Source organism: Sus scrofa, chromosome 10 (assembly GCF_054392235.1).
Source record: "Sus scrofa isolate SSC_HxYL_T2T_F1_AM1 chromosome 10, Sscrofa_HxYL_maternal_Yorkshire_Landrace_v2.0, whole genome shotgun sequence".
NCBI classification, from domain to species: Eukaryota; Metazoa; Chordata; class Mammalia; order Artiodactyla; family Suidae; genus Sus; species Sus scrofa.
In genome coordinates, this window is record NC_139392.1 from 86,307,034 (window position 1) to 86,332,922 (window position 25,889).

Sequence of the window (25,889 nt, forward strand, 5' to 3'; positions counted from 1 at the left end):
GGGTAATGACAGGTATCAAATCTCTACGATATTTAGATTCCACTGGTTCTATTTAAAAGGATGATGTAACTGTTTTGTTTAAAGATGTCAGTATATGCCATAAGCTGGAAATAATATCTTTGAAATTCTTTTTTTTTTTTTCTTTTTCTTTTTAGGGCCGCACGTGAGGCATATGGAAGTTCCCAGGCTAGGGGTCAAATCGGAGCTACAGCTACCAGCCTACACCACAGCGATGCAGGATCTGGGCCTCATCTGTGACCTACACTGCAGCTCATGGCAACACTGGATCCTTAAGCCACCGAGCAAGGCCAGGGATCGAACCGCATCCTCATGGATACTAGTCAGGTTCATTACCACTGAGCCACAATGGGAACGCCAACTTTTTTTTTTTTTTTTTGTCTTTTTGCCATTTCTTGGGCCGCTCCAGTGGCATATGGAGGTTCCCAGGCTGGGGGTCTAATCGGAGCTGTAGCCACTGGCCTACGCCAGAGCCACAGCAACGCCGGATCCGAGTCGAGTCAGCAACCTACACCACAGCTCACGGCAATGCCAGATCGTTAACCCACTGAGCGAGGCGAGGGATCGAACCCGCAACCTCATGGTTCCTAGTTGGATTCGTTAATCACTGAGCCACGAGGGGAACTCCAAACCCTTTTATTTTATTTTATTTTTTTTTTGGCCGCACCCACAGCATGTGGTAGTTCCCTGGCCAGGGGCTGACTGTGCACCGCAGCTGAGACCTATGCCGCAGCTGTGGCAACACCAGACTCTGTAACCCCCATGCCAGGCGAGGGATTGAAATTGAATCCAGGCCTCCGCAGCGACGAGAACCACTGCAGTTGGATTCTTAACCCGTAGTGGGAACCCCTAACCTTTTTTTAATCGAAGTATAGTTCATTTACAATGTGGTATTAGTTTCTGGTGTACAACAAACTGATTCGGTTACACACCCATTCTTTTTCAGATTCTTTTCCATTATAGGTTTTTACAAGATACTGAACATAGTTCCCCCGGCTGTGTAGTCAGTCCGTGTTGTTTATTTTATATACAGTACTGGGCATCTGCTAATCCCAAACTCTTAATTTAATGAAACTCTTAAATTATGATGAAAAATCTTCACTATTAACTCAAAGTGTGCCAGCAGGCAGACAGCTTTACCAAATAATTTCAGGGGTTAGGTGAGCAAAAGGCCAAAGTCAGGCCCCGCTGAGGGAGGCTCACGCCTCGGTTCTAGCACAGTCCGGGTCCGAACATTTTGCAGGAGAAGCTGGAAATCTGGATTTTCTATGTACAATTTATCTTTGTATTAATACATGGGTTCGGAAATTTTTTCAACAGTGTGCATGCCAAACAAAACACATCTGCAGGCCAACATTTTTTCTACCTTGACTCTGAGTAATACCGAGCATCCTGTCAACGCTTCCACATATTTAAAGAGATCCACTCATTCAAAAAAGGCCTCACTGAGGAGTTCCTGTTGTGGCTCAGCAGGTTACAAACCCAACTGCTATCCATTAGAAGGCGGGTTTGATCCCTGGCCTCACTTAGAGGGGTAAGGATCCAGCCTTGACATGAGCTGTGGTGTAGGTCGCAGACGCAGCTCAGATCCTGTGTGGCTGTGGCTGTGGTGTAGGCAGGCAGCTGCAGCTTAGATGTGACCCTTAGCCTGGGGACTTCCATATGCCCGCAGGTGCAGCCCTTTAAAAAAAAAAAACAAAAAAACACCCTCACTGAACAGCTTGGGCTGGGCCAGGTGCCATCCTGGGCCCTGGAGATGCAGAGACAATGGAAAGCCAACACCTGCCCGAACGATGGTCTAGGGAGGCAGCACCTGGGATAAACCTTATGTAAAAGACCATCTATTAAATCCAGGGCCAGAGTCAGGTCCCCTGAAGCCATGGCCAGGCACCTTGGCTTGGATGGGTCTGGAAGAAATGGTTTTACTGGCGGAAGCTTGGGACCAAAGAGAAAGCAACCCCGCAAACCAACAGACAGTCTGACCTCAATGTTACGGATCCAAGCGGCCGCTCCGGGAAGGCCCCCTGGGAAAGGGCCAAGCAGGCAGACAGGAGCAGTTTACAACAGGATGTCTGCGAGCTGAGAACACCCAGAGGAGACAAAACCCAGCCCCTCTCCTCATTTCCAGTTCTTCTGTTAAAAACAGGCACAAGATGGAAATAAACCATTGAGACAGGATCCCAAAATAATCCTAACGGGGCATAAAAGCTCACACAGAAATTCTTCCTTTAATCACTTCTGGAAGGCAGCTGAAAGGTATACACACCAAAACTCAGCTTACGAAGCAATCAGCTTAATCTGTTTCTTTGAAAGATGAATTAAAACCGAGATTGGGGAAGGCGGCAGACGAGCTGGGTCAGCCGATGGGGCCCAAAGGAGAAGAGAGAGAAATTGTTTTCACCATCACACAAACACAGCTGCCGGCCAAACGCGGAGACGCTGCATAAAACCTGCTTCTTCCTGGGCCCATAATTCAATTCCTGGGAATGACTCTTGAGTTAAAAACGCAGACCTCAGGCACAGCTCAAGGCAGACAAGCAGCCCGCCCCGCAGGGCAGTGCCAGCGGGCAGCCTCCGTGGCCTTGAACTATGGAACCCTGCCAGCAAAAGCTGCAGAAGGAGAAGGCTGGGGCACCGCCCAGAGGAACCAGCCACGAAGCAAGGAGCACAACTCCAGCTCTGAACTCAAGTGAGCTGTTCGGTGCTTGTTTAGGATCGTGTCAAGGATCTGCTTGGCTAAGGCCTAGATCAGAAGCAGAGATAATGAGAGGCCAGGGCCAGAACGCCGTCTGCATGACCCTGGCTCCACGGGAGGCCTGCAAGGAAAGGAATGTTCTCTGATGGGGGGCTGATTTTTTTCAAGAGACAGCACAAAGGAGATTAAGTAGGAGATCCTTCTGGAAATCTAAGAGGAACCAGAGTTTGAACACACTGTTGCTGGACATAAGCCCTGAGCCTGAACAAACCTCAGCAGCGCTCATCAGAAAAAGCACAGTTTTGGCAACAGTCCCCAAAGTTCTTCATTCCAAGAGGAAAGGAGGAAAATCATGAAGGCAAGGGGTAAAGAGCAGAAGACAGCAGCAGCTGGAGACCACAGCGAACATCATTCTCCATGGTGAAAAGCTGAAAGAATTCCCGCTGAGATCAGGAACAAGACAAGGATGTCCGCTCTCGCCACGACTCTTCAACGTAGTTCTGGAAGTCCTAGCCACAGCAATCAGAGAAGTAAAAGAGATAAAAGGAATCCACATTGGAAAGGAAGAAGTAAAACTATCCCTATCCGCAGATGACATGATACTATATCCAGAGAATCCCAAAGACTCTACCAGAAAACAGTCGGAGCTCATCCATGATTTCGGCAAAGTCGCAGGATACAAAATCAATACACAGAAATCGATGGCATTTCTACACCCTAACAATGAAAGAGCAGACAGAGAAATTAGGGAAGCAATCCCGTTTACCATCGCATCCAAAAGAATAAAATACCTAGGAGTAAACCTACCTAAAGAGACAAAAGACCTGTACTCTGAAAACTACAAGACACTGATGAAAGAAATCAAAGACGACACAAATAGATGGAAAGATGTACCATGCTCATGGATTGGAAGAGTTAATATTATCAAAATGATGATACTACCTAAGGCAATCTACAGATCCAATGCAATCCCTATCAAATTACCAAGGACATTTTTCACAGAACTCGAACAAAATATTTTAAAGTTTGTTTGGAAGCACAAAAGACCCAGAATAGCCAAAGACATCCTGAAAAAGAAAAATGGAGCTGGAGGAATCAGGCTCCCAGACTTCAGACTATACTACAAAGCAACAATCACCAAAACCATATGGTACTGGCACAAAGACAGAAATATAGATCAGTGGAACAGGACAGAAAGCCCAAAATTAAACCCACGCACCTACAGCCAACTCATCTATGACAAAGGAGGCAAAAATATACAAGGGAGAAAGGACAGCTTGTTCAATAAGTGGTGCTGGGAAAACTGGACAGCCACATGGAAAAGAATGAAATTAAAACACTCCCTAACACCATACACAAAAATCAACTCCAAATGGATTAAAGACCTAGATATAAGACCAGACACTATCAAACTCCTAGAGGAAAACACAGGCCAAACACTCTCTGACAGAAACCATAGCAACATCTTCTCGGATCCACCTATCAGAGTATTGACAACAAAAACAAAAATAAACAAATGGGACCTAATCAAACTTCAAAGTTTCTGCACAGCAAAGGAAACCCTGAACAACACAAACACAAAAAGACAACCCACAGAATGGGAGAACATCTTTGCAAGTGAATCGACTGACATGGGATTCATCTCCAAAACTTATAAACACCTTCTGCAGCTCCATACCAAAAAAACAAACAATCCCATCCAAAAATGGGCAGAAGATCTAAACAGACACTTCTCCAAAGAAGACATACAGATGGCCAAAAAACACATGAAAAGATGTTCAACATCACTCATTATTAGAGACATGCAAATCAAAACCTCTCTGAGGTACCACCTTACACCAGCCAGAATGGCCATCATCCAAAAGTCTACAAACATTAAGTGCTGGAGAGGATGTGGAGAAAAAGGAACCCTAGTACACTGTTGGTGGGATTGTAAATTGGTGCAACCACTGTGGAAAGCAGTATGGAGATTCCTCAGAAAACTAAACATAGAACTCCCATTTGATCCAGCAATCCCACTCCTGGGCATCTACCCAGAGAAAACCACGACTCGCAAAGACACATGTACTCCAATGTTCACTGCAGCACTATTTACAATAGCCAAGACATGGAAACAACCTAAATGTCCATCGACAGAGGAGTGGACCCAGAAGATGTGGTACATATACACAATGGAATATTACGCAGCCATCAAAAAGAACGAAATACCAGCATTTTTAGCAACATGGATGGACCTAGAAACTATCATGCTAAGTGAAGTCAGCCATACAATGAGACACCAACAGCTTTCATGGACATGAGGGATCTGAAAAAAGGACAGATGGAAGAACTTCTTTGCAGAACAGATGCTGACTCACAGACATTGAAAAACTTACGGTCTCCAGAGGAGACAGTTTGGGAGGTTGGGGGGGATGTCCTTGGGTTGTGGGATGGAAATCCTGTGAAATTGGATTGTTATGATGATTATATAGCTACAGATGTGATAAATTCATTTGAGTAATAAAAAAAAAATTAAAAAGAAAAAGAAAAAGCACAATTTTGGCAACAGTCCCCAAAGTTCTTCATTCCAAGAGGGAATGGAGGAAAATCATGAAGGTAAGGGGTAAAGAGCAGAAGACAGCAGCAGTGGAGTAGGAGTTCCCTTGCCAGGCCGCACAGCCCCTGGGGACTCCAGGGTCCCCCACCCAGAAAGCCCACCCTGGACACTCATTTAAGATGCCCTGGTCTGAGAGCTACTGAAGAACTAGTCTTCAGGAAGTCTCCCCAAACATAAAAGAGCATTCCTCTGTGACAGCACTCGATGTCAGCAGCCCTGAATTCCAGTTCCACCCTGATGGCCCCTATCAGGCACCCGACCTCTCTGCATCTGGCCCCACCTCTGCAATGAAAAGGCTGGACCAAAATTTGGTTAGCACATAACCTATCTAATCTAATTCACTCCAATATCCTCTCGTGCTCCTGATTCAGCAGTTCCAACTCAATTTCATGTAAAACCCCAATGAGTCTTGTTCTAGATGCTTCCATCATGTGGATTATACACCTAATGGATACAACAGCAGACACTACAATTCTTTTCTTTTAGGAAGGGAAAATAGAACTCAGGGAAATACACAAAAATTTGAATCTCCAATATACTATGAACATCAAAGTGAGGGTTAGGCTTCGAGTAACGGTTAAGGCTACAGATCTTAGAGCCTCCTTCATTTTCTCATTTGTAAAATGAGAAAAATATTAATAGCCTACTTTATAGGCTAGTCATGAATGGCACATAAGTAAGTTTTTATAAATCACTTAGAATGAAATGTGACACCAAGCACTAGGAGCTTAGATAAAAGTATACAACTGTTCTAGCCACTATCAGGAAGCAGTGACAAATTACATCTGAGTCAAACTGGAGAGGCACTGGCTGTGATGGGAAGCTCCACTGGGGCAGCACAAAAGCCCTGCTTCTCCCAGCTCCCAGGTGAAGGCCTCTCTCACCTGTGCCCTCCCCTCCAGCTCCATCACTAGCTCAGGGACCACTGTGGCAGCCTCCCAGCTCCAATGCTCCCTACATCCCAGGCACTGAGGTCAGTTTCTAATATTCTAATATTAGAATGTTATATTCTAACAGCTTATATTACCACATCCTGGATATTCTAATTACTTGTATCACCAGCTAAAACTATAAACATTTTAGCCTAGAACTCAAAACGCATCATGATCTGACCTTTTAGCTACCCTTTTTTTTTAAACTGACGTGTGGTTGATTTACAATGTCATGTTAGTTTCAGCTATACAGCAAAGTTATTCATAAATAACTGAATATATACATGCATCTTTTTCAGATTCTTCTCCATTATAGGCTATTACAAACTACTGAGTATAGCTCCCTATGCTCAGCTGTAGGTCCTTGTTGATTATCTATTTTTTATATAGCAGTGTGTATACATGAATTCCAACCTCCTAATTTATCCTCACCAAAGAATGAAAAGAAGTAAGGTCAGTGGAAGAGACCTCTGGGACAACTCAAATGTACCAACATTCGTACTACAGGGATCCCAGAAGAAGAAGGAGAGCAAGGGCCTAAGAAAATATGTAAAGTGATAATAGCTAAAAACTTCCCTAACCTGGGAAAGGAAACAGCCATCCACAACCAGGAAGTACACAGAGTCCCGTATGGCAGAAAACCCAGGATAAACATGCTGAGACACAGAGTAATCAAACTGAAAAAAATTAAAAACAAAGAGAAAATATTACAAGCAACAAGGGGGAAAAAACAAGCAACATACAAGGGACGCCCCATGAGACTGTCAGCTGATTTTTCAGAAGACACTAGGCAGGCCAGAAGGCAGTGGCACCATACATTTAAAGTGATGAAAGGGGAAAATGGACAACCACGAATACTCTACCCTTACCTACCCATCTACATCACTTTCTATTGGCACCTTCATGCCCCCTTCATGCCACCTGAGTGCCACCCGAGCGCCACCCTTTACGTCAATCCTACCATCGCCCTGGGCGATGCTTCTGGCCTGGCAGGTCTGTCCCACCCATGGGGCCCACCTCCAGAGCTGGACATCCCCCCCGCTTCAGCAACCAGCTTGTGCTCTAACACGACCCCCTCCCCAACAGGTGGACTCAAGGTCTCCACTTCTGAACTCACGCAGCTTTCATCTCTGCACAGGGAAGGCAGAGGAGTGTCCTGCCAGGACTTGGAATCCCAGCCCTGCCACTTATGTGCTGAACACAACTAGGTCAGAAAATTAAAATCTCTAAACCTGTCTCACTGTGATGAGGAGAAGTGGGGATAAGAGACAGAAAAATGTTTGGTTTAAATTTTCTTCACCTTCTTCCCTCACTTGCAGAATGGATTAGTTCTCTAAATTTTATTACAGTAATTTAGGCTTATAAGTTTTCTTCCTACTATCAGTGAGTTTCCTGAGTGCAGTGTTTGTCTCTTTCTCAAAGGAATTAGCACAAGGTCTGACGTGGAATGAGAGCTAAACAAAAATGTACTGAATGAATGAACAGATGGATGGAATGTCTCAGACTTGCTTTCTATTATTTTTAATCATGCCACGCTTCTACCTATAACCATCTCGATGACAGTAACCATCCCATAAATTCAGTGCAGATATCCAGATGGTTCTAAGGGGAAACTCTACTGGATTCCATTCATTCAAATTTGTTTATTTTCTCCTGGTTCCTTCATGGACCCTAGGACCAGAAAGCCCTGAACCTAATACAATGTGGTCTAGAGCAGGACAGAATTCCTATTCCCAAATTTACCCACTGGCAGTGTGAGAATGTTTTAAAAGGCCTCATCAATTTAACCAACTAGATAGAGTGTTTTGTTTTTCTTTTAAAAAAATTTGAAAACCATCATCCTGAAAAGGAATATTTTATTCATGCCAGTTTAAGTAGTGACGGGAAAATATTCAGTACTCAAAATGGAATGAGAAAAAAAAAAAAAAAAAACGGTCAGCATGAATTTCCAAAGGCATCTGGAAAACTGGCGAAGGAATTAAAAATATGAAAGCAACCGGTGATCCCAGCTGGGGTGAAATTGCCTTCCTGCGGAAACCCTGAATAGAAAATAAACTTCTAAGATGGACTGCTTGATGCATTTTCTTTACATGTGTCACCAACCCTAAGACTGCTTTAGGGATTCCCAAAGACAATGCTCTGGAAAGTTCCTTTACAGAGGGATTCCAGTTTAACCAGGGGAAAGCAAACCTACAACTTGTCCTCAGGGCCCCCAACAGCCCTTACGTTCATGTATTGGATTTGGTACTGAGAATAACAAGAATCCAGGCAAAAATCTGACGTGGAAGTTAAATCTTCCCCATATATTCACCATGGTCAAAAGACTGAGATTCCAACACCCTACACCCAAAAACAGGGTTTCCTCGCTCTTAGCAGAAGGAGTGATGGCTCTACAGATCCACTCTTAAAAAAATAAATAAATAAATTTTAAAAATTAAATAAAATACTTAAATTTTTTAAAATTAAAAAAAAAACAAAACACATCCACTCTGGAGGTGGCCAGAACTGACCGTGAACCACCCCCCAAACTCCATGCCAGATTTTAAACCCATCAGCCATCCCCAACTGCATCCCAATAATTTAATTCATAACATCAGTACTACATAAGACAACATTTCATAGTCATATGCACTGAGTACATCCGGAATCTATGGACCAGAGGGACCACTCCAAATTTCAGGCCAGCTCACTAGCTGTGTGACCTTGAGCAAGTCCCTGAACCCCTCTGGGCTTCATTTCCTCATGTGTCGCTCAGATACTGGACAGGATGCTCCTGCTGTCACATAACCTGAGTGTCAGGGGACAAGAGACTGGAAACACGAGTCTTCAGAAGCACTTCCGGAGGCCGTGCTTGCCCTGGCCCTGCCCGCTTCGCTGGGCTTCACTCCTGCTTACTGGGCTCTGTTCTATCCCTGACTTGCTATGTGATCCTGGGCCACAGCCCACTTTTCTGGGCTGGGTTTGGTTTGGTTTGGTTTTTCCCTCTACAAATCATGGTGATAAGTTGTATCTGCGCCAAATCCCTTCTCGCTCTAGAATCCTACTTCTCAGAGAAATGCCCTCCACCGGGGAGTAAATCAGAGACTGAACCACTCAATAGTTTTCAGCCCCTTGCTGCACATCACCAGAAGCAGGAATATCGGCTTTGAACATGGACAGACCACAGGGGGCATGTGTTTTATAAGAGGTCATGGATGGTATAGACATTACATGTGCTTTCCTCCAGCGAAACCAGAGCAATCTGCTGGTTACACCTGTGACTCAAAATGAACTCCCATCCAGGACACGCAGCACCTCCCACAGTCGGTCACCCTGGAGGGCAGTGGGCTGCAGCCCTCAGCCAGTGTTAAACTCACCTGCAAGAAAAGTGGCCTCTCTGGGGCTCTGGACCATCTACTACCAACGCGGATGCTGAATTCCCCTCCCCCTCCCTTGGCCCAAATCCACACGGAAGGCATCGAATAAAACCGAGACCACAGGTGATCATACAAAGCCACGGGTTTGGGGACCGCTTGGCTCTCAGCCTTTTCCCCAAGAAGGAAAGGGCTTCAGACAGAAGAACGGTTGACAAGGACACGAGGGTCAAGGAGGACAGTCTCCTTATAAATAAAACCTTCAAACTCTCGGCCATTAACACTCACCCGAAATAACTGGACAAGAGCCAACCAGGAAAGGGCATGTTACTAAAACCGGCCCTCCAGCCTCCAAGAGGCTCAGCGGAATTATTCCTGCTGTGGGGAGAGGAGGAAGGAAGGTCTGGTTATTGTGCCAACGTGCTGGGAGGCACCGTAACTAGGTCACATTCCCACTCGGGCCTGGAGGAAGCCACAGGGTTGTGCGGTGGCGCCGGGCAAAGCCAAGCCTCGCTCGGGCTCAGCATCTCTCCTCTGGCCACACCCTCCCCAGGGGAGCAGTAGCGGGAGGTGTCTCCATATTCTAAAGAGCCTCCCCCAGAGCAGTGGGCAGCATGTCGCTGGAGGTCCCAGCACGCATCCAGAGCTGACACGGCATGACACACACATGTAACACACGTGCGACGGCGCCTCTTCCACCCAAACCCTCCAATCGCATCAGGACCACACACTGGGTGAGGCAACCCTTAACCCAGGAGCCGATGCAAGGCATAAAGAGCCCTGTCCCTCGCCAGAGGGTCTTGCCTCCTCCGCCAGCTCCTGCAAAAGGAAACCACACGAACCGGAAGCCCCTCTGGTGAAACGCAGTCGTGTCTCCTTGGCACATAAATCAAGCAGACTTCATGAAAATGTCCTTCGCAACTGGCAGCGCGAGCCTCGCCTTTCTCCAGGCTCATAGCGCATCTCACTCCAGCCGCAGAGCAGGAGCCCGGGGAGCATGGAAACTCCGTTCAGGGCAGAGCACGGGACTCCCTCCCTCTTTTCACAGCAGACAAACCTCCACACTGGCAGAGCTTATCTGAAAAATCACTGACCCTCTGGCCCTAGGCGACCCCAGAGCCACTGGCGAGGCCCTGGAGAGCCTTGCAAGCTAGCATCGCTCACAGTGTAATAACTGAAGAGGCGCATTCGATGAGAAATGGTCCCCGTCCTTCTGCCTCTGGACAGCGCAGAGCCGAGACACAAACACGCAGGCTGCCAAAAACATATCCTGCGGAAAGAATCACACTATCCCAGGGAGTTCCTCTCCTCTGCCTTGACCCATTTTGACTTGGCACCATTTATTTGCAGATAAAGGACCTAGAAGCTGGATCTGCGGAAAAAGCGGAAAATGAGAAAGCTTCTAAGTTTCAAGGCTGATGCAGGTAGGATGCTGCCCATCACCAGGAGGGCTTAGAAGTCTCCTCCCAAAACAGAGGGGCAAACCATCAGTGCCCCAAAACAGTCTCCCAAAGCACCTGCCAAGGAGCCCCTGGATACAGACATCAACGGAGAGCGGACGTCGCTTGAGAATCGCTGCCCAGGAACAGCCTCTAGTGACACAGAGCATGGGCCCCAGGTGAAACGCCAAGAGGAAAGTGCCTAAAGAAAGGCTGCTTTGGAGGGAAAAAGAAACATCTCAGGCTTCTTCTCTCCCATAAGAACCTCCGTCACCTACTCATGAAAGCAACTTGCTACGGGAATGGGGAAGGGGCAGGGCAAGTGTGAAAAAGAGAGATGGTTTTATGGCCCAAGTTTTTTTTTTAAGTATAATTGATTGACAGTGTTGTGGTAATTTCTGAAGTACAGCAAAGTGACTTAGTTATATACATACGTAAATACATATTTTTTTATATTCCCTTTCCATTAGAGTGGCCCAATCTTTCAAAATGAATATTTCAGAACCTATAGCTGGAATTTACTGAGCAATTATTACGACATAGTAAAAGGCATGCATGTAACTTTTAATAAGAGCTTATAGTGTCTAGGAGTTCCCATCGTGGCTAGTGGTTAACGAATCCGACTGGGAACCATGAGGTTGTAGGTTTGATCCCTGGCCTCGATCAGTGGATTAAAGATCTGGCATTGGCGTGAGCTGTGGTGTAGGTCACAGACGTGGCTTGGATCCCACTTTGCTGTGGCTGTGGTGTAGGCCAAAGGCTACAGCTCTAATTCGAGCCTTAGCCTGGGAACCTCTATGCTCCATGGGTGTGGCCCTAAAAAGACAAAAAAATTTTAAAAAAAGAGATTATCTTCTTAGTTCCTTCTTATTTCATTAAAGTACTCCACTAGTCTATATATGTAAACTGTACATAAAATTTCTTTTTCTGATTATATCTGATTAGCCTAGAATATCTAGGGCTACAGCAAAGCAAGAAGGGGAAAATTAAAGTTACCTGTCACCTCCACACCCCGAGATGACCACTCTCACGGGAACTGACGTAGCCACTTCCGGCTCTCTCCCTACACGGGTGATTACAAGCGCTCTCCCACAAAAATGGGAGGTTATTTGGTAACTTGTTTTTCACCTTAAACAGTATATCACTTAACCACACCCTTAAATGATATCCTGCATCGCGAGGTAAAGTGTGCAGTGTATTGCCTTCTACTGATGTGCCAGGGTTTATTCTGTCAATTCTGTATCATCACGTGAGTTGTTTCCAACCATCGATCACTGTCTGAAAGACCAGTGCATAGACACACTGACTGACAGACGTATTTCTTTTTTGTAAAATCTTCATTGAACTATAATTCAAAATGCAGCAACTTAAAGTACACAATCCAGCGATTTTGGTTTGTTTATAGACTCGTGCAATGATGACCACAATCAATTCGAGAACCTTCTCCTCATCCCTCCCCAAAATCCCACACCCTTTAGTGGTCATTCTCCATTTCCCCCGAGCCCTCCCGCCCCTGTCCTAGGCTTCCAATCCGCTTTCTGTCTCTACAGATTTGTCTATTCTGGACATTTCACATAAATGAAATCATACAACGTGCGGTTTCTCGGTGACTGACCTCTTTCATTTAGCCTAACGTTCTCAAGGTTCAACCCTCTTGTAGCATCTATCCATATTTCATTCCTGTGTGATGGCCAAATGTTATACTGTTGTATGGCTGTTCTGCATTTTGTTTACTTACTCATCAGCCAATAAATATCTAGGTTATTTCCTCTCTGGGGCTGCTCTGAAAACCGCTGCTAGGAACATTCACGTACAAGTTTTTGTGTGGACACACATTTTCATTCCTCTTGGATATACCTCGAAGAGGAGCACTGTTGACTCGTATAGCAACTTGACTTTATTTAACCTTTTAAGGAACTGCCATCCTGTCTGCCAAAGCAGCTGCACCACCGGACAGTCCCAGCAGCCCTGCAGGAGGGTCTCGATTTCTCCACATCTTCGCCAACACTTGCTAGACTTCGTCTTTTCAGGAGAGTCATCCTCGTGGGCATGAAGTGGGATCTCACTGTGGTTTCATTTTGCATTTTCCCATTTTGCATTTCCCCCATGGCTAATGAAGGGGAGCATCTCTCCATGAGCTTATTGGACACGGGTACCTCTTCTCTGGGGAGAAGGGATCCCTTCTATTCAGCTCCCTTGCCCATTTGTAACTGATTGTCTTTTAATTACTGAGTTGTATTTTGAAACATACATATATATTTGTTTGTCTTTTTAGGGCCACGCTCGGGGCATATGGAAGTTCCCGCTAGGAGCTGAATCAGAGCTGTGCTGCCAGCCTACATCATAGCCACAGCAATGCAGGATCTGAGCCTTGTCTGCAACCTACACCACAGTTCACCGCAATGCCAGATCCTAACCCACTGAGAGAACCCAAGGATCGAACCTGCATCTTCAAGGATACTAGTCAGGTTTGTTAATCACTGAGCCACGACAGGAACTCCAGAAACAAATTTTAGAAGCAGGTCCCTCATCAGATTTGCCCAAAAAGTTTCCCATGTTTCGGGCTATCTTTCCACTATCTTGATAGTGTCCTTCAAAGCACAAAAAGTTTTTAGTTTTGGTGGGCTGCAATTGATCTTTTTTTCTTTTGTTGCTTTTGATGTCCTAAGGAAACACTGCTTACTTCAAATCACGAAGATAGAAGTCTGTTTTATTCTAATTGTTTTATACAGTTTCAGCTCTGAGATTAAGGCACAGATCCATTTTAAATTAATTTTGTGTATAGTATGAGGTAACAATCTAAACCCATTCTTTAGCATGTGGATATCCAGTTGTTCCAACACTATTTGTTGAAAAAACTATCCTGTCTGCCATGAAATTGTCTTAGGACCCTTGTCAAGAGTCAGCAGACTGCAAAAGTAAGGGTTTACTTCTGACTCTTCTTACTTTTTGCTTTTTAGGGCTGCAGGTGCAGCATATGGAGGTTTCCAGGCTAGGAGTCCAATTGGAGCTGTAACTCCTGGCTACACCACAGCCACAGCAACAGAGGATCCAAGCCATGTCTGCAACCTACACCACAGTTCACAGCAACACCAGATCCTTAACCCACTGAGCAAGGCCAGGGATCGAACCCACATCCTCATGGATACCACTTGGATTAGTTCCACTGCGCCACAACAGGAACCCCACAGACTCTTAATTCTAGTTCATTGATCTACATATGTCGGTCTTTATACCAGTACCTCACTGTCTTAAATACTGTAGCTTTGGAGTAAGTTCTGAAATCAAGAAATGGGCATATACCAATATCATTCTTTTTCAAGATTGTTTTGGCTATTTTAGGTCCTTTGCATTCCATATGAGTTTTAGGAACAACTTGTCAATTTTTGCAAAAAGGGCCACTGGGATTTTGATAGATGTTGTGTTGATTGTGTAGATATATGTGGGGACTTTTGCTCTCTTAACACTATTAGGGCTTCCAATCCATTAATGCAGGATGTCTTTCCATTTATTTATATCTTCTTTGTAATTTCTTTCAATGATAGTTTGTGGTTTGCAGCATGTCTTCCACTTTAGTAAATTTATTCCTATTTTATTATTTTTGATGCTATTATAAACAGAATTATCGTGGGTTTTTTGTTTGTTTTTTTGCCTTTTAGGGCCACACCAGTAGCATATGGAGGTTCCCAGGCTAGTAGTCGAGTTGGAGCTGTAGCCACTGGCCTACACCACAATCACAGGAACACTGGATCTGAGCCAAGTCTGCGACCTACACCACAGCTCATGGCAACACTGGACCCTTAACCTACTGAGCGAGGCCAGGGAACAAACCTGCATCGTCATGTATGCTAGTTGGGTTCGTTAGCTACTGAGCCACAATGGGAACTCCTGTGTTCTTAATTTCATTTTCAGCTGGTTCCTTGCCAGACTATGAATATACAATTGAATTTTTTTTTTTTTTTTTTTTTTTTTTTTGCTTTTTGCTCTTTAGGGCCACACCTGTGGCATACGGAGGTTCCCAGCCTAGGGGTCTAATGGGAGCTACAGCAGCCAGCCTATGCCACAGCCACAGCAACGCAGGATCCAAGCCACATCTTCGACTTACACCATAGTTCACAGCAGCGCCAGATCCTTAACCCACTGAGTGAGGCCAAGGATCGAACCCGAAACCTCATGGTTCCTAGTCTGATTCGGTTCTGCTGCGCCACGATGGGAACTCCATACAATTGATTTTTGTATACTGATCTTGTATCCTACAACTGCAGTGAATTCGTGTATATTAGTTCTAACAGATTTTCAGCGGATTCCTTAGGGTTTTCACTCGACAACATCATGTCTTCTGTGGAGTTCCTACTGTGGCTCAGTGGGTTAAGAACCTGACTAGTATCCATGAGGATGAGGGTTGGATCCCTGGCCTCACTCAGTGGACTAAGGATCCAGTCACAGATGCAGCTCAGCGGCAGTGGTACAGACCAGCAGCTGCAGCTCTGACTGGACCTCTAGCCCAGGACCTTCCACACACCAGGTGCAGCCGTAAAAAGAAAAAAATAATTAAAAAAAAAAAATACCATGTCCTCTGCAAATAAAGACAGTTTTACTTCTTCCTTTACAATTTGGAGGCCTTTTCTTTCTTTTTCGTACCTAACTGCCCTGGGATAGAGCCTCCAGTACAACGTTAACTAGAAATAGAAAAGCAAACACGCTTGCCTTGCTCCTGATCTGAGAAAAAGCTTTCATTCTTTCACCTTCACGAAGGATGCCAGCTCTGAGAGAATAATTCTTAAAGGTATGTGCCCTGCACAGAGAAAAAGGTTATTTCAGCGTTACACCCATTCATGAGAGATCCTCTACCTTGTCCATTTCCTAAGGGGCAACGTCTTCAATATTTAGGTCCCTAAATGAATTTCAACATTCTCTGTACTTGTACTAGACAGAAAAGGGACAGTGGCATTAGTAAGGAAAATCTCAAGGAAGTCTGAAGTTCAAGGAGACCTGAAACGGACAGATGTAATGAAATCCAATGCCTGTGTCTGATGAAATAAACACCTGCTAATAGAAAGCCCCAGCAGGGAGCATGAGGTTAAAGTCAATTTGACGTTTTCCTGAGTTGTCAGCCACTCGATTCCCTGCAGAAAGGAAGGCTTTATTCTGAGCATATTCTGAAATTGTATCAATTTCCTTTGCTTGAATATGCCCTGAGTTCTCATTTTGCTGCTCGCCAAACTTCGGTCTTCCACAAAAGGCTAAAAAAAAAAAAAAAAAAAAAAAATTTGGAAAGATCTAGTCTAATTGTATTTAAATCTGTAAATCCTAGAACAAAGAGGGATTTGACAGTTACCTAATTTGATTGTTTAGTCATCCCAAATACTTCAGATTAAAAACTACACCCTAAAACCTGGATTATCCGGTTTGACCCCTAAACAAATGACAGGAGAGCAACATCTTGGGTAGCTGAGACATGTATATAAAGGTACAGGGGGAAACATCTAGACTTTAAAAGACCTGGCCTCAAATCTGTGATCTTTCCATCCTTCGCTGTGCATCCTTGGGCAAGATATTTACCCTCTCTGTGCCAACTGTTCAAAAAAACTTTAAGCATTAAAAACTCCTTCCTTTCAAGGAGGCTATGAAGATGCTGTAACATTTTATTCATAAACTGCCTGGAACATAGCAGGTGCCCTTATTACCAGCAGCAGTAGTTGGTGTTTCTTAACCAAATAGTTCCGTTCCATTATCATTTCTGGTTTTCCAACTTCTGTCGCCAAAAATCCTTCTCAACAATATTCATATTGTTCATCTCTGTATTCTGGTACATGTTCCATTTCATTCCTAAGAAGATCCTGTGGCAGTGACCAAAAGGTGTGTCAGGCTTAGTCATGAGTAGTATATAAGCTGGTATCAACGAACAAATACACAAGATATGGATGAGCCATGCATTATTGGCACACAGTCCCGTAGAGATAGAAGGTGCTAGATACTGGGCTGACTACAGCGAGTGACCCGTCTGGCACACACTGTACACATGATTTCATTAATCATTTCCAAATGGGAGCTCAGGCAACTGTTATTTGCCTGTTTTCCTCAACAGGGGAGCAGAGGAAGAGCCAAGGCATGAAAGCGTCGCTCTTAGCTTGTACTCTACGTCCCTGGAAGGGCACATCTACACCCCGAAACTAATCAGCAGTGGCACAGCCAAAGCCCTCCTTTCTCCCATGTCAGCCCCGACCTGGGCTAATTGGCACATCGCAGACTGTCCAATTAACAAGCTAATGAGGATGGACCAGCACCCAGAAGGGTTCCGGCTCTCCCGGACGCCACGCCACCAGCCTCCGAAAACTCAGGCTGTGATTCTAATCAATTCGGAGAGCTTTGCTCTGTTTTCTTTGAAAGCTTGAGAATGAGTCTACAGACAGTGTCTTTTTCTAGCTGTGAAAACTGTAGGCACCTGACAAAGTTCCCAGCCCCTAAAGCTTCGCAGGTGGGGGGGGGGAGCAGAGGGTGTTGGGGGGGGGGGACGATCGAGCGGACTCCACCCACCAAGCAGCAGAGGTAAGAACTCAACTTGGAAGTGTCTTGGAAGCCACTGGGACATGGGTTCAATCCCCAGTCAGGCACAATGGGTTAGGGATCAGGCACTGCCTCAGCTGCAGCTTAGGTGAGACTGTGACTCCAATCTGATCCCTGGCCCGGGAGCTCCACATAGGCCACCAAAAATGACAAAAAAAAAAAAAAAAGAACTCAGACACCCGAGTTGTACCCCTTCCACCATCACAGCCAGAACACCTCCTGTGGTCCAGGTGCTGGGCTTCGCTCAGCCACGACTTTCCAGAAGACAACACAAAATAATTAAGCCACACACACACACACACACAGGGCTGGCTCATAATTACCAACGCCAGCCGCAGAAAACCATTCATCAAGTACACATCATCAGGCAACAAGAGAAATAAATCCAACAATAAGCTAGCAGCCAGCGGCTCCGCCTCCACACGGTCTCCAGAAATAAAAGCAGTTCCCTCCTGCCCACGGCCAGGCTGAAGGCCACATGGGTCATAAAGCTCAGAAAGCAACACCCACGGCCCGTGTCCTGTGTACCCATGTCACGCAACTCTGGACAGTAAGAGTTGGCACTGACCGAGCACTTATTCGGAGGCGGACACTGGCTGACGGCTTTATAATCTATGTCGGTTCACTTAATTCTTGCAACAGCCAGAGACAGGGCCCCCCACCACTACCGGCCCCGGCCTCCCTGAGTCCTGGATAAAGAATCAGAACTAGGACAAGCAGCAGGAAGACTGAAGTCATTTTTATTCACTGCACAGGAAACTGTACATGCATTTCTGTCCCCTTAAGAAGTTTAGCATCTGGAACCCCGATGCAACCGTGCCAAGGGCTCCACACACAAAAGCTCGAGGAGTTTGCACTGAATTGGCCCCCTTTCGCTGCCTGGCCCGGGGGGGAGGCCCCCAGCTGACCCAGATCTCTGTTTTCTCAACCTGATCAAAGAACAAGATGGAACGAAATGTTCGCAAGGCCCGCTCCAGAGTCAACATGCTGAAGCCTGAAAATCCGAGCCGTCCCAGCGTCCGCTCAGGGCCAGCGGGGGCTGCAGGATGCGACGCTGGGCCGGGCCTGGTCACCGGGGCATGACACGCCTCACAAGGAGATGTGATGCTATTCCAGCTCTGCCGACGGGCCGCGGAGGAAACGCGACCCGAGAGCGCTCTTTGCAGGGCTCGGGTGTTCACCACGTTTGGCCAGGTCAAGCTGTGTGCACACCGGCCAGGGGACAGCAGGGGGGCGCCTGGCCCGCTGTTAGTGTGCCACGTGCAGACAAAGCTGACCTGCTTTACTGTGTCTTTACAGGCACAGCCGGTTCTTTTCCCTTCTATCCCCTTTTCATTTAAGTCTAACGGGAAAAGGGAGGCTTTCGACTAGGTCACAATGGAAAAACCTCATAAAATGCACCGGCAACTTCATACAAAGAGTACACAGTTGCTTTCATCAGAACCTCAAACCATTCGCTTTAACCCCAAAGAGATGGATAATCGACCAACTAGCCAATTATACCATTACTGAATATGTGAGCCTTCAATTCATTGAGAAATGCTTTTTTAAAATACGTTCACCTGGGAACCCCATGATAAGAATCAGTCCATGTTATAAGAGCAGCAATTATATGAGAGCAGAAGGGCCATTATCTTATCCTCTTCATAAAAGGAAGGATCTTTCGGTCTCCTTTCTGTTGTCAAACTGAATAATTATTACATAAAAGAGGCGCTAAGTGTCCTGAAACCCTGAAGCAGCAGGAACCATCAGCGGGTATTTGAAATCATGTATCTGTTTACCGGGCAATATCACAATCTGTGCTCTGTGGGATCCAGACCCAAGAAAAAAAGGGTTCCCTGGTCTGAAATCAGGGCGGCCTCCTTCCTCCTCACCCCATTCCCATCCCACCCCCTGTTCCAGTTATCTAGGCCAAACACTCACTGATTGTCACAACCCCCTCTCCCGTCATGCCTTGCAACCAGAGCCCTAAGACCCTGCAGGTACATCAGAGAAAAACCACAGGAGCCAATGCCTCCCTCGGGCAGAGAAGGGATTGTTAAGTATTTCACTTTATATCCATCAGGCCTAAAATAAGGTTGTGTGTGTGTGTGTGTGTGTGTGTGTGTGTGTGTGTGTGTGTACAGGTGCTGAGCTGCACTCATCTCTTTTCAATAGGACACGCCTACTGTGACTTTTCCTGATCAATTACCAGGAAAGCAGGAATCCCTGCTCCTCTCATGCAGAGAAGGACCTCTCAAAAACAACACCCCTTTTTTTAAAAAAGTTTTCTTAAAGGATTTACCCTGATCCCTCCACTTCATGACACCTTTTTTTGGAGTGATCTCAAACTGGGAGTTGGAGGCATCATATTTGGCCATGAATCCTGAGTGGCAAGACTGGCCCCCAAATAAAGTGACATCAGCTAACATTTATTGAGCATTTACTACACACCGGGCATCCTGTGAAGTTTTTTACATGCGTCATCTCACCGAAACCTTGTAGTAAGCCTATACTATGCAAACCATTATTACCCTCATTTTATGAATTATAAATGCTGGCTCAGCACTATACACACATATATGGCTGGTGAAGGGGTGAGCTCAGGCTCTGAGAATGCTGTATCCTCATCCACAGACCTATTTTTAAGACCCATAATAGTACCAAGAAGCCAGCAGGCCACACATCCTAGGAACACCACAAGTTTTAGCAAGGTAGTGACTCAGAGATTTTTTTTTTTCTTTTTTTCTTTTTAGGGTCGTACCTGTGGCATATAGAAGTTCCCGGGCTAGGAGTCGAATCAGAGCTGCAGCTGAGGCCTACACCCCAGTCATGGCAACACAGGATCCAAGCCACATCTGCAACCTGCACTGCAGCTTGCGGCAGTGCCAGATCCTTAACCCACCGAGCAAGGCCAGGGATCGAACCCACGTCTCACAGACATGTCGGGTTCTTAACTCACCATGTCACAACAAGAACTTCAGATTTTTTTTTTTTTTTTTTTTTTGTCTTTTTGCCATTTCTTGGGCCGCTCCCGTGGCATATGGAGGTTCCCAGACTAGGGGTCGAATCGGAGCTGTAGCCGCCAGCCTACACCAGAGCCACAGCAACGCGGGATCCAAGCCGCATCTGCGACCTACACCACAGCTCACGGCAATGCCAGATTGTTAACCCACTGAGCAAAGGTAGGGATCGAACCCGCAACCTCATGGCTCCTAGTCGGATTCGCTAACCACTGCGCCACGACAGGAACTCCCAGATTTTTTTTTAATACTAAAAAATGCATGCGCATACCTGCAGAGTGTTCACCACACAATCTACCACCACACAAGACTTTCTCAAGTAGCCAATGAACTTCAGTATCTGATAAATTTTTTTAAGCACGAACCCTAGGAAAATTTTAATCACTCAGTAAAAGATGTTTGATATTAGGCTGAAAGGAGTGGAAAGCCTTCTGATTCAGAGGGATCAGACAAGTTAGGGAACTTGCAGAAGCCAGAACAAAATGAAAATAGTTGGGGCGGGGGGGAATCCTTTTCCAAAAAATATTAAGAATTTCAAGACAGCAGGAAAAGCTCATTGAGTGAAGCATGGGGTCCTGTGTGACTATGAAGCTTGGACCCCCAGAAAGCTGGCCCCAGGAGGGATGGGGGTCCAGGGCCCTGTAGGACACGCCAGACTCCAGAGGAATGAAGCCACAAAAGCTACAAAATGGTCTGTGAGGTCAGCTACAAGTGTCAGATGCCTTCTCCGGAATTAACCACATGCAAAAACAGAATCTCAAACTGGAAGGTTAAACTGTTGGGCTCCAAACACCTCTGCAGGTGAACGCAATACGAGATCCCATGTGAACTGCTTCTGATGCTAAGAAGTCGCCGGTGACAGCAGGAAAAGGTCGTCCTGCATATAAATCATTAGAGAAACAGATTGCAAAACACCCTGTGAAGAGGAATGTGGCATACTAGGCTGGTACAGGGCTTTCTTAACAGAGCAGGTGTTCAGCAGTTCTACTATTCCTATTGGCTAGAGCTCCTGGTGTTTTCCAATTCATGAAAAGGTTTTTTAAAAATGTGGAGAACAATATATATAAGGAGGCCTTTCTTGCACAATGAAGAGAGATTTTTTTAATCACCAAGTCCTGAGATAAAGTAAAGCTGACCTAATGCATGTTTGAAAAACACTTATAATACACTGTAATAAGAAAGCTAATTATTTTAGTGTAAGCAGAACGTCAACAAATTAAAAAGAAAAGCCTTCAGGGAGGGAAAACAAAAAGCACAGAACTGGGAGTCAGGAATATTTCTGGAGTTCCCTGGTGGCCTCATGGGTTAAGGACCCAGAGTTGTCACTGCTATGGTGAGGGTTCCATCCCTAGCCTGGGAACTTCTGCATGCTGCAAGTGCAGCCAAAAAAAAAAGAGTATCTGGTAGTTCCTGCTGTGGCCTAACAGGATAGGTGGCGTCTTAGGAGCACTGAGACGCAGGTTCAGTCCCCAGCCCAGCACAGTGGTTAAGGATCCAGCATTGCCACAGCTGCAGCTCAGGCCTGATCCCTGGCCCAGAAACTCCTCATGCCATGGGGCAGCCAAAACAGAAAAAAAATACATCCGTCCCCTTGGCACTCAACTGCCACTAAGAACCAGCTCAATGGCAGCTCATACAAGAGAGACATGGAGGGAAGTCATTCGTACACATTTTAGCCATTTGAGCAAATAAATCAGATTTTTTTTTAGGGCCTCTCTTGTGGCATATGGAGGCTCCCGGGCTAGGGGTCCAATTGGAGCTGTAGCCGCTGGCCTACACCACAGCCACAGCAACTCAGAATCTGAGCTGCATCTGCAACCTACACCACAACTCACGGCAATGCCGAATCCTTAACCCCACTGATCAAGGTCAGGGATCGAACCTGCAACCTCATGGCTCCTAGTCAGATTCGTCTCCACTGCGCCACGATGGGAACTCCAAATAAACCAGCTTTAGTCTGCATTTCTGGCTATTTGCCTGCATTTCCCATAACCTTTTGCTGATGGATCCCTACACTCTGAAGGATGTATTTTTTGTTGTTGTTGTTGTTGTTTTAGGTTCCAGAGAACACACTATTTTATTCGTCAGGACGCTGAACTCTGGTTTTGTTTTTTGTTCTTCTTTTTCGCAAAGAGTCTGATAAAACATCGAAGGCTTCTCTCGTATCCAAAATGATTTCCTTCATTTTGCCAGGACGGAAACAGCCACGTGGTAAAAATCTATCCTCAGCCTGTAACATGGTGATGAGACCCCTCTCTCTCCACACTGAGGTTCCGGACAAGCCTGCGCCAGGTCCCGAATTCCAAGCGGCCGCGTCCTCACCCGCAGACTGAACACAACCTCCCAGCTCCAGGCCCAGAGCAAGGCTGTGGGGGGCCTGAGAAGGAGGGTGGCGGTGGTGACGTTCTGGGGACTCAGGGACAACGGTCATAACACACAAGCCGCTCTGTCGGAGTCCCCAGGACCTCCTGGAGAAGCCTGCTTCACCTCAGCGGGCATGGCTGTGAGCTGGGCACGGCCTTCTAGAAGCTGCTTCAGACAGGTCTTAGGTTCAAACTGCTATCTTGTGACTTATGGATCGTGTGCCCTGGGGCCAGTCAGTTCTCCTCAACTATCAAAGAATACGTAATTCACAGGGTTATTCACAGATTAAGTGACCTCCTAGTGGCCAAGTGTCCAGTGAAGGTCCCCCAGGCCTGGCAGATATTCAAATATTCGTAGCTATTATTATGCTTTCTCTTGTTCTTTTCTTTTTAGGGCCTCACCTACAGCATATGCAAGTTCCCAGGTTAGGGGTGGAATCGGAGGTACGGCTGCCAGTCTACACCACAGCCACAGCCACACCAGATCTGAGCCACTTCTGCAACCTACACCACAGCTCACAGCAACGCCGGATCCTTAACTCACTGAGCGAGGCGAGGGATCGAACCTATGTCCTCACGGATGCTATGCCAGATTCTTAACACGCTGAGCCACAACAGGAACTCCTATTATGCTTTTTCAAGCCACCTCCACCCCTTCCCATCGACGCCAAACTGCAAGTTTCTTTACTCAGAAGGTTTGGCCCAGGTTCCAAGAGCAAGGAAAGCTTTTACCTGGAAGTCACTGAATCTGGGACTTTGAGACAAAAAGTGTGTCCAAGTCTGAGGGAAAGAACACCAGGAAAGACAACTGTCCAGAAATTTCTCATCCCATCGTCAGGGCCACAGACATCACCTCTTCAGAAGAAAAACAGCACAGCTGACAACTACAGCTAAGGGGTCACCCTTGGGTGTTAAGACACCCTGGCCTGCTGGAAAACCATCCGAAAACCAGGAAAAGCCTGACTGCAAAGGACAAGATGGAAAAAAGCCAACTACATGTTGCTTCCATGAGCATCTCATGACTACGGCAAGCCATGGCTGAGGGAGGCACCCCAAGAAAGCAAATGACAGAAAGCAGAGGTATTTAATGGGATACCCCAGGATACAGCCAACTCTGGCCGCTCAACTAAGAGAAGGATGTGATCAGCCAAATACCACCTGTCTTTAGCTCAGGGCTACCCTACTGAGGAAGACTCTTCTGGAGCCGGACAACCAGCTTGCTTACTCTGACCACAGCCAGACGGTGCGGCCAAGAGAAAGAGCCTGCCAGAGGGAGGAAGCGAGCAAAGCCCCACAGATTAAAAATCCACCGCAGCTAATCCACCAGGTGAAGAATCTACATGCGGGAAGGCGGTGATGATCTGGGGATGAAATCCAGAGCTAGAAAACACGGGCCGAGCATTCGGAAGAGCTTATCGGGAATGAAAACATTTAGAGAAGCCAGCCTCCTAGGACACCACGGACACAGTATCATGACTCGGGGTTTGTAAAACGGAACCAAACACACTGCCCATCCGTGCCTGGGCGCAAAGCATTGTGGGAAACACCGGGGAGGGAAGCCGCGCGGGTGAGACCGTCCCGGGCAGACAGCTGAGTGGTACCAGCTGGAGACACCTCTCACGAAGGAAAAAAATCCTGCAAGGCGGCTGACCCTCCCACAAAGAGTATGATTCTCAGATTGAAAGCACAGAGGCAGAGAAGTGGGCTGCTTCTTACGGTGTCTGGGGAAACTCGATGGAAGAGAGCCGACTTAAGGGGTCGTAAGAACTGAAGACCCTGGAGACGGATGGACAGCCGGGAACACAGCAGACTTTACAGGAGCAGGACTCAGAGGCGGGAATAGGTCCAGCGAATCTGTAGACACAGGGGGAGCCACTCCTCTCGTTTGCCACCAAATCTCCGGGTGGCACAGCATCAACTGTGAGTGAGAACGAAACAACTGTTCGCTCAATGACTACACGGCTGCCATCTGGGAAATGGGCCACTACGAAAACAAGTCATTAGATAAGCAATGAGGTCCTGCGGTACAGCACAGGGAACTCCATCCCATCACTTGTGATAGAACCTGATAGAAGGTAATAGGAGAAAAACAATGTGTCTATATGCATAACTGGGTCACTTTGCTGGACAGCAGAAACTGACAGAACGTTGTAAATCAACTATAAGAAAAAACTGTTTTAAATCAGTTACCAGCTCTTACAATTCATCCCCATCTATTACTTCTGATAAAAATTCCTTCCCTTCTCTTGGAAACCCTAAAAACACTTTTCACCATATTTATGTTTATGATATGAGAGATATCTCATGTTTATCTCATCGTGGGCATGTGGGCACATGTCCAATCTTCTCTGTTAAGAGTTTAAGGGACAGGAGTTCCCATCGTGGCGCAGCAGAAACAAATCTGACTACAAACCATGAGGATTCGGATTCGATCCCTGGCCTCGCTCAGTGGGTTAAGGATCCGGTGTTGCTGTGAGCTGTGGTGTAGGTGGCAGATGCAGCTCAGATCTGGTGTGGCTGTGACCAGCAGCAACAGCTCCAATTAGACCCCTAGCCTGGGTATCTCCATATGCCGCAGGTGCAGCCTTAAAAAGACCTAAAAGACAAAAAAAAAAAAAAAAAAAAAGAGAGAGAGAGAGAGAGAGACTTTCAGGGACAAAATTTGCCAACCTCTGAAGTTGGTATATAGCCCTGACTTAGGCCCCAGACATTAACCTAAGTTCACATCCCAATTCTTCCACCTAGTTCTGTGGGACCCCGGCTGAGTTACTTCACCCCTCTGGACCTCGGGGTCGTCATGTCTCAAATGGTGATAACGGGGAGTTCTGCTGTGGCCTAGTGGGTTAAGGATCCAGCACTGCCAGGTCACTGCTGTGGTGCAAGTTTGATTCCCTGGCCCAGGAATGTCTATATGCCGTGGGTGC

At 46.3% G+C, this 25,889-nt stretch overlaps 1 protein-coding gene across 4 annotated transcripts in view; it reads right to left on the reverse strand.

The window, feature by feature from the left end:
• Positions 1 to 25,889, reverse strand: part of CAMK1D (calcium/calmodulin dependent protein kinase ID) — a 433,657-nt gene that overhangs the window by 393,678 nt on the left and 14,090 nt on the right. The window contains exon 1 of one of the 4 annotated variants that reach the window (XM_084978727.1): positions 10,437 to 10,455. The exons of the other annotated variants lie outside the window; for them this stretch is intronic. The gene's annotated coding sequence lies outside the window, so the exon portion shown is untranslated. Of the gene's footprint in view, positions 1 to 10,436; positions 10,456 to 25,889 lie in introns of those variants that run through there. 4 annotated transcript variants of the gene reach the window in all.